Here is a 13,054-nt window from a genome sequence, read left to right on the forward strand (position 1 = left end):
CCCGGGCACACTTACTCTTTGTGCAGCCGCGGCAGTCTCTCGGGCTTCCTCTTCTCTGCTCGGGGCACGAAGGCAGCAGTGCTCGCCTCTTTCCCAAGCGGGGGCCCTGGTGAGGCTGGCCGAACCTCCGGCAGTGGTTCAGCATGCCGCCAAGCCTGCGTTGGCGCCAGAGGACAACTCTGAAGCTGCTTCTCACCTCCCTCACGTGCTCTCAACTCTCAGCACGGGGAGAAGCCAGCCACTACAGGGCCTGTGCGTCCCCCCAGCACACTTGTGTCTGCTTTGCCCTCAGAAAGCCCCATGAGGAGCACAGCGCCAGGCAGGGACCCTGCACTCGTAGCCTGGCCACGCTTCACCACACTTCCCTGCTGGCCCCTCTGCTTACCTGTGCTGCCTTGTGCTGATGCCCGCAAGCAGGAATTGCAGTTCGAGGTCTGCCTTGAGCAGGTCCTTCCTGCTTGCCGTCCTCTTCCGCCTTAGAGGAGCTCTCCCGAATTGTCTGCAGCCGGCTAAAAACACACAAGCCGCGTGAGCTGATTGGAGTTCCGGGTGAGGCTGTTCTGCATCTTGCGCTCACAAGCGGCTCGGGGCCAGCCTCTGCAGCACAAGGCAGTTCTGCTGGAGCTTTTGGTGTAGCTGAGTCCTTGCGTTCATGTCAACAGTGAGGAAAGAAAGCCTTGAGCTGCAGCACTGGCAGCGGGCCCAGGAGGCCCTAAGGAAAGCTCGGGATGCCCAGGTGTGGGCCCTCTCTGGGTGGCACAAGGGGAAAACCAATGCCGTTTGCAGCACCCAGAGCCTGCAGAGACCACTAGGCACCTCCTGCCAAAGGCACTGAAGTCAGGGACGTGCTCAGAAAGACTCTGTTTTGGGGTGAAACGGGACTATTAGTGGGGGAGCCACTGTCGGGGAAGGAGGAAGTGTACCAGGCACACAAGCAAGCCCGGCATGTAGTTCTCTCTGGTATGTAGTTCTCTCTGGCACTCCTCCTGTGCCAGACAACCGCCACACCCCTGCCCCTGCCACCCCAGCCCAACAACCTTCGGAAGAAATTCACAGGCATTACGTCCAACCTAAAAAGCAGGGAAAACAGACCCTACTCTCTGCTGCTGGGGCAGGGGCTTCTGACTTTCACATTCCTCTGAGAAGTGCTCTCATTCCCACTGCAACCAAAGGAGGGCCCTTCACATCCATAGGGGAGCAGAAAAACACCCGCCACTGCTGCAGTACTTCTTGCATCAACGCCAGTCCCTGGGACACCACTTGACAACCTCACAGACTTCATACCCACAGAGCGTACAGAAACAGAAACAGCTCCCTCCCTCCCAGAAGCCCAAAAGCACACGGCCACCCGCATGCTTTGCTCCAAGAGCCTCACCTGGCAGCTGGCTTGTTTCCCCTGCTTTCCCATGCCTTTCCTCCCTTCCAGCTGGCCCCAGAGAATGGGGGTGGAGAAAGCCTTTCTCGAGACAGGAGGCGCCCACCACAAGCACTGCCTGGAAGTAGCAAGGCAGAGGAGGCTCCTCAGCAAGCATCGTTCTTTGTCACCATTTGAACAAGAAGGACAGGCAGCTGTGCTCCAGCATCGGACCAAAGAGCCCAATTCCCTTGGAGCTTTGCTCCCAAGCAGGTCTTAGGCCCTTGCTGGCGCACGATCGCGTCCAGCCTTTCCTTTCTGCAGGGCAGTCTTCTGCCCTAGAGTTCTGTGCTGCTTCTACTGCTTTCTCTAGCCCTTAGGCTTCAAAAAGGGGACATGGCTGGCAGGTCCTGGGGACCTCATGCTACTCTCTCCTTTGGCGTGGCTGCAGGCTGGAGGGCAGAGTGTCACACGAGAAGGGGAACAGATTCCTGCCCATCTCTAAGGCGCTCACATGCACAGACTTGCAAGCTAGAGCAGGGCCCCGAGTGCCAGGGCAAAGTGCCCCTCAGCAGTGGCAGCTGCAGTTGGAGCTGCACAACTGCCCCGAGAGCCCCTTCCAGGAGGAGTGCCCCCAGATCTGTCGTGATGAGCAAAGAGAGGCACAGGAGAAGCAGGCCACTAGGCCCGGCACGGCATGTTAAGCTTGCCTCCAGCCCCTCCGCTGCACAGGACAAAAGGAAAACAAACACACCTCTCTCACCAGCCAGCTGGCACTTTACCTTTTCCCTCAGTCTGCTTGTTCTGCTCCCTGTCTTTTGCCGGCCCGCCTTTGGCAGCCTCCCGACACCCTCCGGAGGAAGATGCTGGTCGCACAGGCACAGGCGTGATGACCTCACCCTCACTCCTGGAAACAAGAAAGGGACGAGAGAGACGCTGACAGCAGAGCCTTGCAGAAACCTCCTCTACATGCTTGCCCTCCATCTAGAAAGAGAAAGTCACCAAAAGACTTGTTGGCCGCCCTTCACGTTGCAGTCGGACAGAGTCTACGCAAGAAACAACCCCTTCAAAGAACTCCAAGAGCACAAGGTCACCCTCAGCCTTTTCTCCAAGAGCCTCACCTGGCAGGCAACTTCCTTCCTTTGCTTTTCCACTCCTCCTGCTTTCTCCCCCCAGCACCAGGTGACGCAGGTGGCAAAGGCCTTTCTTGAGCAAGCAGGCACGCAGCAGGAGCACTCCCTGCAGGCAGGAAAGGAGAAGGCTCTGCAGAAAGCGTCTTTGGGAGCACTTGGTCCAGAAGGACAGGCAGATCTGCTCCAGCACCGCATCAAACAGCCTGATCCCCCGGGAGCCGCGCTCTCTAAGAGCTCTTGCTCCCTAGCACGTCCTTGGCACACCTTAGCAGCCTCTTAGCAGTCCACCTTAGCAGCCTCTTAGCAGTCCTCTCCAGGCAATCTTGCTCCCCACCTTCACACGCCCGGCATCCGCCAGAGAGGCAGACCCCCTCCAGCACTGACACCTCGGGCCCAAATGTCCTAAAGCGAAAGAGGAGCTTGCGCTGGCCACCAGGGCGCAGCACCCCGGGGCAAAACTCTCCCAGGCAGCACATCCTGACCAGGGCTCCAACCACCTACCTACTGCCGAGGACCAACGGAACAAACACGCGCACACACACAAACACACGCCCGCCTGCACACCCTCCTCTCGCTCGCCAGTCACCTGTGGCCTGACCTTTTCCGTCCGCCCGCTCTTCCTCTTTCGGGCGTGTCCGGGATCCCTTGCAGGAAGACGCCACTTGCTGCTTCTCACGGGGAAGCTTCAACTCAAATCTGGAAATGACAAGACGCCACGGTGAAGAGAAGGCACCACTTCCCCTTTGCCTCCTGCCGGCCTTGTACTCAGAAAGAAGGCCTTTCGGGGCACGTGGGGCCCTCCAGGCTCACCCAAGACATGCTTAGGTCACAAACACAGGCCCTGTATGGATCGGGTGCCTTCCACACGATGCCTTTCCTCGGCCAGCCACACACAGCACATTCGGGAACCTTGGCTTTTGGAAGCCTCACCCACGAGAAAGAGACCAGTCACAGGAAAATGTGGCCCCCATTCCTCTCTAGGCCTAAGATTGGTTAGCAGTGCCAAACACCGCCACTATTGCCTGTTCCACCCTGGGGAGACCCCCAGAGTCCCAAGTACTTGCAGACAGCAAGCTAGGAAAGAGTTGCTCCGCAGCAAGTCCTTCCTGAGGAGACAAGCTCCAGCAGGACGCTGCTACCAAGCACGAGCTGAGAAGCAAACGTACCGTGGCAACATGAAGACGCTTCTGGGACCCATGCGGAAAGCCGCGCTCCTTCTTCCTTTTACCACCAGGTGTCTCGTCCCTGGTGTCTGAAACAGACACCGAGGTACGTGAGAGCATGCCAGCGCCATTACTGCCTTGCTCCTAAAGGCAGCAAATCTTTCTTGGGCTCAGGGAAGATGCTGCCCCTGGGACACCCTGAAACAAAGCTGTCTTTCCAAATACTAGCCCTCAACGAGGAAAGCAGAAGATGCCCAGCTCAGAGTGCAGAAGGAGGAACACCGTTGCCAGGCGCTTTGCAAGGGCGAGACTCAAGACGGTCAAGGAGGACGCTCCTTCTCTCTGCCTGCAGACATCAGGCACAGGAGAAGGCGTGTGGTTCGCCAGGGTTTCTGCAGGCTGGCGTTTGCCTCTGGAAGGTCTTGCTCTGCCCCTTCTTGGAAAGACAACTCCTGGCTCAGGCGTGCTCTTAGCCCCACAGTGTCTCCAAGCATTCACATGCTTGCATCCATCGCGTGGAAGAGCAGAAAGAGCCGGCCCTTGCTCGGCCTCTGCCCGGTGGCTAAGACCTGCGGGTGCCAACTCCCTCATGGGGGTGCAAGCAGCTGGGCAGGGCCTGATGAGGGATCTTTGGGAACACAGCCTGACCCAAAGGCCCTGGCCCTGGCCCAGAGAACACGCTGGGCAGAGCCCCCCAAGACAGCAGCAGAGAGAAGGAAGAGACAGGCCCGGGAACCAGTGGCTGGGCTACAGCCTTCTTGCATCTCTCTGAGCAAATCTGCTGGCCCTCTGCAGGAGCGAGCCCTTCAGCTCTGACTGCTTTCACATCGCAGCTGCCTAAGGACACCTGGCAGCTTGCGCTCAAGGACAGGGCCCCACGAGAGAGCTGGGGAAGGGCGTTGGGCTGGCGCAAGGAGACATGCCAAGCAGCGGGCGGATGCACGCGTGGCCCAGAAGAGCCTCGCTCATGCCGCAAGGGCCTCCAGGGGCCCTGGGAAGGCCTGATTAGCACCAGAGTCATCGACTTACCCCCAGCAGAGCTTCTAGCAGCTTTCCAGTGCCATCCATGCTGAGGAGGAAGTCGTCATAAAACCTCATTGTCACTTCCTTCTTCCGTACAGAAAGAATGCCAATGCCCTTGAAGACAAAGTCCACGTCCTGTCTTTTTGACATGGCCCAGAAGAACGCCATCGCGGTCTCATGTATGGAACACTGCACCGTTGTCAAAGGCATGCGGGCACACACGGAGAGATTCTTGTACTGCAGAGGGACTATTCTTACGTCACCTAGACCGCAGCAAAAGACGAACAACGTCACCTCGGCAGCAGGCTCCAAGAACAAGGGGACAAGACTTTCTGGCAAGACGCTGCTGCTACAGAGCAGGCTCTTGAATCCCCTGCTGCAGCGCCTAGGAGCGGTTTATGGAGTCCCTCCTGGGAAGAGGCCGAGCACTCTGCAAACTCACGGGCTCAGGGGGGCAGCAGTCATTTGGCCAGGGCAGGAAGCAAAAGAAGAAAACTAACCATCCCGAAGGAACCCTTGACCGGAGGGCAGGACAAGGCGGGCAGATGGGTGCAGGGCCCACGACAAAGGGCCCGGCGCCACGCCATTGTGCCCTCTGGCTAAGCCGATGCCACGTCGATAGATACAAGGGCGAAGCAAAGCGCAAGGACGGCACCGCAGCCCGTAAGGACCATTCGGCCCCTCTGGCCCTTGGTAGCCAGCAAAAGTCTCCCTGCGCTGCTGGGGCCAGCAGCCTATCCCTCCCACGCACCCCGCTGCAGGCGTATTACTAGCAAAGCACACCCGGGGGCCCCTCTGAGCACCTGCTCCTGGCTGGCCTGTCCAGCTCAAACAAGCCAAAGTTGCTCTCAGGCCACTTTGAGGCGTTCAGCCATGTCTTCAGAGCAGTTGGCCTGCCCCTCAAGCTTGGGGCAAGGGCAGGCAAAGGTTTTTAACCTGCCTTCTTACCAGGAATGTCTTCTTGAGCGCCCCTGGCCTGGTATTCCTGGGCAACAACCTCCGAAATACGAAACATGGGTCTCCGAACGATCGAAAGCTCCCTGTTCACGGAGCACTCGGAGTGCTTCAGAACATAGAACACCCCCACTCCTAGTATCTTGACACCCTGAGAACAGCAGCAAAGAGGGAGAGAAGGAACAAGCATCAGTAGCCTGGAGACACAAAAACTGTCCGATGGCTTGCCAGAGCGTGGGGGCTGCTGCTCTGCGCCCTGCCCACCCCTAGCATGCCGAGGGCAAGATGGGCCACTTGGGAAAGCTTTGGAGAGAAAGCACATACTCCAGACCTTTCTTTCCTCTTGCTCCTCTGCTCTCCTCAAAAATCTCTTTGCACAAGCAACAGCAGAGACAACATTCCTCCCCTCCATACAGGTGGGGGGAGGGGGTGGCGGGGAGGGGAGCAGGGGGCATTTCCAACAGTGGGCACCAAGTCCTTGGCACTCTGGGGCACAGGGATGTCAGGGCCAGGCAAACCGCCAGCATTTCCGGAGGGGAGGAACAGGACACAAGACCCACCTTGTTCTCTGCCAAGCGCTCTAGAATGTATTCTGAGACGCTGTCCCAAATGCTAACAATCTCTGGAAAGCAAGGCAAAGAGGTATCATGCGCCAAGTCAGCAAGCTCACTACCTTTCAGCACCCCGCTCCCCAGGCAGGTGGCAAGTGCAGGTGAGATGAAACGTACCGCCACCCCAAGCCAAAACACGCAAGGCGCTCCCCAGGACGGCCCTTCCGGACCTCAGCCGCAAGGACACTGCAGGGACGCCTCCGCCCACTTCTAAGCAAGGCTCCTGTCCTTTCAGGTGGCCATGCCAAAGGGCGACCCACCCGCTCGGGAAACGGGGACTAGGTTCCCACAGCAGCGAGAAGACCGTGCAGTGCCTACCCACAGGAGTCACCCACGCTCAGGGCAGCCCCAGCTGCCTCCCCTGCAGGGACCATTTTCACCTCCATTCAACGCCTGCACACACACACGCTCTGCACGGCCACCCGAGCAGCCCCAGCCCTTTCAGCCAGCTGCCAGCTCAGGGCACGCAATCCCCACTGCGAGGCAACCCACGGCTTCTGCCTGCACGTGCCCTGGAAGGCACGGGCAGAGGAAGCTCCTCAGGACAACGAGCCAGCCGGCCCGGCTGCCAAACTCACCCCTGGGCTGCCAACGGTCGAGCGGCCTGCTCTCCCGTGCCACCCACTCGCCCTGTCCAGCCCTCCCCTACAGAGCCCAGCGCTTCCATTGCCTGTCTCGCGGCTCATACCGTCTACAGCCTTACCGTAACGGTTGAGATTCCTGAGCGTTGGAAACATGTCATGCCACAGTTTCGCCATCTTCGCGCCCCCTCGCGCTCAATGGGGCCCTGTAGCAGGAGGGTGACGAGGAAACTTCTCCTCCCAGGAGCCGCCTCCTCCTCCTCCTCTGCACTTCCCCAGGTAGGCTCCAGCGCTGTCGCGCGGCCTCCCTTCGCCCTCTCGGTGCGCTGCAAAGCAGCTCCTCCAGAGAAGAGCGGTGGCGAGAGCAGCCCCAGCACCTGCACGTGCCAAGGCCTCGCAGGGAAGTGTGGGCAGGGCTCGGGGGCCCCGTGGCGGGAGGGGAGCTGTGACTGTGATGCGGCATGTCCCACTGTGAGCCCAGCCCGTGTCACCAAGGGGCTCACAGGCACCCTTACCGTCCAAAGCATTTCTCTTGGGCCCACAGGAGGGGCAATTTCACAGCCCCAGAGCAGCCAGACCGCAAAGGGGTTTCAGCAGGTCTCCGCTCTGACCTCCTGCTGCAAGTGCGGCTGACCAGAGCAGACTTCCCAGGCCCGGGCGCCACTGAGGGGCCACTGGCTCCATGGATTCCCCCACCACCCCGGGCCCCTGGGCCAGTGCTCCACCACCCTTAGGCTACAGCGCTTTTCCCCGTCTCTCATGGCAATTGCCCCCACTGCCACTACTGCCATTGCCCATCCTCCCGGCCCCCCCCCACCCGGCACCTCTGGGAAGGCTCTGCCTCCACCCTCTCACCCCCCCTCCCGTTAGGCCCCTGCCGCCTGATCCTCTTGCGCCTTCTCTTCTCCCGGCTCAACAGCCCCACGCCCTCAGCCTCTCCTCGCACTGCTGGGCTCCAGCTGCCCACCAGCTCCCAGCCCGCCCCACAACGAACGGCTCCTCCAGGGCCACGCTCCCTTCCTGGTGTCCCTGCCCCCCTGCAGCTCCCCCACGGGCCACAGTCCCCTCAGAGGCGCACCTCCTCTGGCATGAAGCGCCTCCTTCCAAAAGTACCTCTCCAGCCATGTCCCCAGCAACGGCTCCTTGCACGGCTCGCCTTCGCTTCCTTCTGCTTTTCTCCAGAAACATGCCTCTGCACCCTTCTCCTCACGAGTGCCCCTTCGTGTGGCCTCCTGTGGCTCCACGGAGGTCGCCCCCAGCTGCGGGATCTGCGGCCCTGCCGCCGCATGCCCCAGGCAGGGGCCGGGCCTCGGTGCCCCGCTCCTCCCTCCCTCCCTCCCTCCCTGCTTGCCTGCCTGCCTGCCTGCCTGCCTGCCTGCCTGCCCGCCCGCTGCCCCAGCGTTGGGGGAAAGCCTTGCCCGGGCCCTGGGCGGCGCTGCGGGCTCCCTGCTGTGCCCAGAGCCCCCGGCCCCGCACGGGCAGCCCCGAGCAGCACGCCCAGGTGGCACTGCTTGCTGCGCAGTAAGGACTGGTGCCAGGGACTGTCGGGGATGGGGGAGGCCCCGCTGCCCGCGGGGAGGCGGGAGGCAGGCAGCGTTGAGCCGGGGCCCGGCAGCCCACCGGGAGCTGGTGGGGGTGTGGGGCAGAGCCATAGCAAGGGAAGGGGCCAGAGTGCAGGAGGCAATCCCAGGTGCCCCCTCCCCGAGCAGAGGGGCCTGGGAGAAGGCAGGGGGTCAGGGCCGGGCCGGGGGCTGGTGGCCGGGTGCTTGGCTGCGCCATGCTGACCTGCTCATGCCAGGGCATGGCTGCTTTGTGCCGATTGCAGGCAGTGTCCCCCCGCGGAGGAGCTGGCCCCTGCTGGCTTCCCCTTGGGCCATGCAGCTGCCTGCCAGTGCTCAAGGTCCCGCCGGGGCTCCAGCGACGCTGGGAGAGGTGCCGAGGGGGCACCGGCTGCTGCTAGCAACTTCCCGGGGACCCCTGAGGCAGTGGCTGGTGCTGAGGGAAGGGCAGCGGGCAAGGAGCCGCAGGCAGCACTTGTTTGACCCATGCGTTGCCTCTGCTTGCAGGCCACACTGCCCAAGGCATTGGGACTTGAACGCGGCAGCCAGGCGAGGCAGGGCAGCTGCCGCTGAGGCAGCAGAGCCAAGCCCCAAGCCCCTCCGCTCGGTGAGGCTTGGGAAGGGCAGAGCTGGGAGAAGCTGGTGCCCCTCAAACCTCGTTCTCCCAGCAGAGCAGAGGGCACGTAAGGCAGCGCTTTCAGCCAGTGAAAATTGCTGGCTCATGCCTTCCTTTTTCAGAGGCCTGGTTTGCGCAAGGCCAGCGGTGCTGCCTGCCCACCAGTGCCCACCCAGGCTGCGGTCGGAGGAGACCTGCTCCTTGCATTGGTCCCGACCAGAGTTCGGCACCAGAAGACACAGCCCCTGAGGGGGCACCGCAGCACACAAGTGTGGCTTGGCATGCCTGGCTCACCAGCAGAAAGGGACCATGCAGACTAAGGTGGAGTCAATCAGCCAGAACGGAGCACAGAGCAACAATACAGTTGAAAACACAAAGCCTAGCTAAGTGTGTGTGAGGTTCCCCGTGGGGAGCCCCGTGATGCTTCTGGGGAGGCCTTGGGCAGGGAGGTGCCTCCTGCCGAGGCCCCCGGCAGCTGGGATGCCGGCTGCAGGGCTTTCGGCAGCTCCAGCTTCCCTCTTCCTGCCCTGCCAGGGGTGAAGGCCAGGCTGCCTGCAGGGATGGGCTACTGCCGCCCCCAGGCCTCCTGAGGAGGGGCAGTGCAGCCCCAAAACCACCTTGCAAAGCCAGCAGCCCTGGGCGTGGGCTGAGGTGGGTGCCAGGGTGCACGCTGGAGCGCAGACTCTGGGATCCACAGGCCTCCAAGGCCAGGGCCTGCAGGGCCAGGGCAGGGATGACGAGGCTGTGGGGCTCTGACCCTGCAAGAGAGACCGCAGGAACACCTTGTGCTGGCCCTGGGCTGAGAGCAGAGGGGAGCAGGAGGCTTCGTGGCCTCCACGCCCCAAACCAACAGCAAATTTGTGCCCAAAAGCTCTCAGAGGAGGCTTCAGTCCCGGTCAGCTGCCCGTGTCCTGCACTGATTTCGTATGCTCAAACCTTGTGATGGGCAGAAGGCAACATGCTTGTACCCCAAGGCAGCCCCCTTTAGTGGCCAAGCCAAGGACCTGCTCTTAGCATCACTGCAGGAGTAACCGTCTAATTAAAGGCTTGCAATTAGCCCACCTCCAATTAGTGCACAGCAACTCAAACAAAGGGTCTTCTTAAAGGACAAGTCTCCTTAATGCAACCTAAATGGTCCTATGTTCCCTGTGCAGGGGCGACCCTTCTACATCCCCCACCGCCAAGGCTGCGGCGCGCATGGGCATGGGCATTGGCTTCAGGGTCCCAGCTCCTTCCTCAGTGGGAGGCGGCTGCTGCTGGTGGCTTCCTCCATCGCATAGTTGGGCTGACACTATTAAGCCTGCTCCTAATAGGCTCTCTTAAGGCTAATAATGTGGCATACATAGCCAACAAATGCTAGAAGGAGTCACCAAAACTAAAGCAGCACTTTAAAATGCAACTCCTACATTTAGCATCGAGGAAATAAGCCCCTCCACCTTACTCCCAATTTGACACTCTCGGGAGAGTGCTTTAGGGGATGCTAATGCGTGTTTTGCCCTTCCTTGCTCCAACACGGGTCAGGCTCAGCACAGTGGAGAGGGAAAGACTCTGGCGGGGCGGAGGGGGTGGGGTGCGAGCTTTGTGCTCGCCCAGGGCCCTGCACTGGCCCCCTCCTCTGTCCTGCCCCTGAACATCCCAGACTCCGTTGGCTACAGTCGCCTGCTCCTTGCCAGGCCTTTGTGTTGACTCTGATGAGCCTTTGGGCGTTTCATGTCACTCTAGGAGCTGGAAGAGAGCCTGCCTCATGACACGGGGTTGCAAGGAGAGCCACTGGCCGTGGAAGAGGACTGCTTGCCTGGCCTCGCTCAGGAGTCCCATCCTGCCCACCCCGGGCATCTCTCTCTTTCCTGCCCGCTGACACGGTCTTTCTCCGGAGGGAAGCAGTGAGGCTACATCTCCGCACAGTGCTGGGTGGCCTGGGGAAGGCCGGGCACATGCCAAGCGGGGAGCTGGACACAGGTCTCCACCGAGTGCTGTCGGGGGGCTGGCACCGGTGCCTGGGGCACGTGTGCTCCAGGCACTTCCCAAATAAGCTCCACTGGTGCGGCCTCCTCTTCACCTGGATGTTGAGTTCCAGGGCCTCCTGCCACGCCTCCTCCAGCAGGAACAGGGCCTGCGCAGGCGTACTGCTTTCCTGCCCTTCAGCCTGCTCCTGGTGGGGAATGCAGGTGTGCGGGCATGTCCGGGTGTCCTGCCTCATTTCAGCAGGGTCACTTGCTCCTGCTGGTTCCTTCTGTGGCCCCACCTGGCCTCACAGAGCCCCACATCCTGCCCGTCAACCCCAAGGGGGACGCAAGGCCCTCAGCTCACCCAAGAGAGAACCCCCAACCTCCCTCTGCTCGTCCACCCACCCGCCTCAGCATATAGCACGGCCCAAGGCCCATCCCTGGGCCCTGGCACTGTCACGGTCCCTCTCCTGACCACAGGACCCACTGGCGCTGGTGAGTGCCCGAGCAGTTAGGCCGCTGTCTTTTCTCCCATGGCCAGTGACTTGCAGGGCTGTGCAGGACCCAGGAGTCCTGCTGGCCTGTCCCTCCATAACGTACCAGGGGCAGGGAGTCGCAGAGCTGCACCTCGGAGGTGCTCTGGGGCCTAGCAAGTGCAGGGGACCGGAGGGGGCCTGGGAGCATGCCTGGGGCCACTGGCACATCAGGACAGGGCAGGAGCCCAGGAGGGAGAATCCAAGCACACGGGTAGCAGGCCCGGCCGGCCCTGCCGAGCTCCACTGGGTTGAAGAGCGGCCCAGCAGGGGCTGTGCAGGGCAGGGAAATGGGGACTGCTCCCCAGCCTCACAGCCCCAGCCTGCGGGGCTGAGGGGCTGCCCTGGCCCACAGGGCCCTGGCACACGCGTTTGCACATGGGAAGGGAGGCATCTGCACCTCCAGGCAGCAGTCAGCGGCTGGCAGGGTAGGGAGACTACGGGCCCTGCGGCAGATGAGCAGAGCCCGTGGGAGCACAAGGAGCAGCCGAGGGCTGACGGAGGCCCAGGGACAAGCACGGCTCATCCCAGCTTTGCCTGCCTGGAGAGCCCTGCAGCTGCAGCAAAAAGCCAGGCATCTGCGCTCCCAGGTGGCCGGCCGCACCGCTCCACCCCACAGCAACTCCCTCCTTTGCCCTTCACCCTTCCCCATGCAACCCTGAGAAGGGCTCCAGCGTCCCTGCACACCAGCCCTCAGAGCACCCCTGGGGCTGTGGGCACGTCAGGTGCAGCTGTGTCCTGGCCACCATGGTGTGCACCGTGCAGTGTCTCTGTGCGTGTGGAGAGCGCGGGCGCGTGTGCGGATGCGTGTGCAGCGTCAATGGTGTGCCAGGCTGGCGCACGTGCACTGTGCAGGTGCAGGCCTGGCTGTGCGGGAGGGTCTTGGTGAGTGAGAGGTGTGAGCTGTGTGCGTAGCCGTCCTGTGGAGGGTAATGAAGGAAGGGGCATGTGTCTGTGCGTGTGTCTGTGCGCTGTGCTGAGAACGGGTTAGGCGGTGGTGTGCATGCACGTGCACTCTGTGGCGCGCGTGCCTGCATGCTGCAGCCCGTGTGTGGGCGATATTCTGTTCAGGCTCTACAAAATAACTGGAGGAGCACATGGGTTTGTACAGCTCTTCCTTTCATCTTTCAGGAGCACGCTTCCAGACTTCGCCGCAATAGTCACGTTTCCTCTGCACCACCAGCAAGTCCTGGTCCCTTTCCCTTTGAGCCTGGAGAGTCATCCGCTGCCCAGGGCTAGGGCATGGAAAAGGAACCGTTTGGTTTCAGGCACAGGCAGAAGGGCACGGAAATGCTGCAGGCCTAGCGCAGGGCACATCTTCTGGCCTCTGCCTCTGCTGGCATTCCTATGCTTTCTCGGATGGGCGAGGGGCCCCCTGGGGTGCGAGGCAAGGACATGACCACATGACTACCACGGGCAGGTAATCAGCCTGCACAGGAGTCAGGCGCGGGATGAGACTTTGGCCCAAACTGGCATCAAAGCACACGGCAAGGCCTCCACGTGTGGAGACTTGGGGAGGCAAGGACGGAGCGTGCCTTTGGAAAAGGGAGAGCCAAAGCGTCGCTCCAGGAATCCTGTCAC

The sequence above is a fragment of the Struthio camelus genome, chromosome 10, assembly GCF_040807025.1.
Source record: "Struthio camelus isolate bStrCam1 chromosome 10, bStrCam1.hap1, whole genome shotgun sequence".
In the NCBI taxonomy this organism is placed as follows: domain Eukaryota; kingdom Metazoa; phylum Chordata; class Aves; order Struthioniformes; family Struthionidae; genus Struthio; species Struthio camelus.